We start from the raw sequence: 1,743 nt of genomic DNA, 5'->3' as shown, positions 1-1,743 counted from the left end.
CGCCCGTCTCGGCCTCCCAAAGTGCTGGGATTACAGGCTTGAGCCACCGCGCCCGGCCTCTTTAACCTTCTTTACTTTCTTTCAATGTGTGTTCAGGAGGAGGAGAGGAACATCCATGTGCTCAGCCTCCCATCTTGGGCCAAAAATCTGAGCCAGGCTTTTTATTGGTACGATTTTGAATCTTTATGATAACTCTGCAGTATAGAGAGTATTGTCCATTCCACAGGTGAGGAAAATTGAGACTCAAGGAAGTGAGAGACCTCGTCCCAAGCTCAAGCAGAACCAGCTGGTGGAGAAGCTTTAAGGCCATGAGGGAAGGTGAGCTGGAGGGGAAGAAAGGTCGCAGGGATAAGTGAGCAGAGTGGCTATGTGTGGCCCTGAGGGATAACACTTGAGCATTGAGAGGAAACACCAAGGAAACAGATTTTAAGTCAAGAAAAATAAGAGCTCTCTCATGGTAGAGCAGCCTAGAGCAGGAAAGTGCTGTGTCAGGAGGCTGACACGTCATGGCTTGTGTTCCTGTACTGCCTAAGGGACAATGGCAACCTCAGAGAGGCTGTGACCCACTCTGCACCTGCTCAGGCCATACCTGGACTGGGGTGGAGGCCAGAGGAGGGTGTGGTGAGAAGGCAGGAGAAGCCCAGATCACAGGACAGGAAGGCAAGGTCCTCATGTGGGCTGTAGGGGGCGCTCCAGGCCCAGAGACAGTGGCAGCAGGAATCATCTGAGTTTTGAGGGCGGATGTTCTCATTTCACTCTGGCTGCTGTTGGGGCCCGAGACAGCCTAGAAAAGTTGTGGGACCTTCAGACATGGCTGCTGGGAGGACAAATCAGGACAAGCTCTCCAAGGGCTCAACAGGCCATAACAACGTGCAAATCACCCAGATTTACAAGGCGTGGGCTTTTAAAATAATTTGGCAATATATGATGAGTACATCAAAGAACCATAAAAACAGTCTTCCTGCTTGACCCTGTCGTTTTACTTCTAGAAACCTATTCTAAGGAGTTCACCATAAATTCAGAAAAGAAGGAAAAAGAAAGCTGGGCATGGCGGCTCACACCGCAATCCAGCACTTTGGGAGGCCAAGGCAGGTGGGTCATTTGAGCCCAGGGAGTTTGAGACCAGCCTAGACAACAGAGTGAAGCCTCATCTCTACAAAAAATACAAAAATTGACCAGGCATGGTGGCTCATGCCTGCAATCCCAGCACTTTGGGAGGCCGAGGTGGGAGGATCGCTTGAGCCCAGGAGTTCAAGACCAGCCTGGGCAACATAAAAAGACCCCATCTCAGTTGTCAAAATATTTATTTAAAAAATATTTTTAATACAAAAATTAGCTGGGTGTGGTGGCACACACCTGAAGTCCCAGCTACTTGCAAGGATCAGGCAGGAGGATCACCTGAGCCTAGGAAGTCAGGGCCGCAGTGAATGTTTGCACCACTGCACTCCAGCCTAGGTGACAAAGTGAGACCCTGTCTGAAAAAAAAAAGAAAGACAACCTTACTCACAAAAAGATTCGTTGCAGTACTATTTACATTTGTGAAAAACTGGAAATAACCTAAAGTCCAAGTCTACGAAAATGTTCAAGTAAGCTAAGACTATTAAAAATACAAAACAGACCGGGTGCTATGGCTCATGCCTGTAATCCCAGCACTTTCAGAGGCCAAGGCAGGCAGATCAGTTAAGGTCAGGAGTTTGAGATCCACCTGGCCAACACGGTGAAACCCCTGTCTCTACCAAAAAA

This window comes from Colobus angolensis, unplaced genomic scaffold, assembly GCF_000951035.1.
Source record: "Colobus angolensis palliatus isolate OR3802 unplaced genomic scaffold, Cang.pa_1.0 Scaffold531, whole genome shotgun sequence".
NCBI classification, from domain to species: Eukaryota; Metazoa; Chordata; class Mammalia; order Primates; family Cercopithecidae; genus Colobus; species Colobus angolensis.
Note: the sequence above shows the minus strand (reverse complement) of the source record.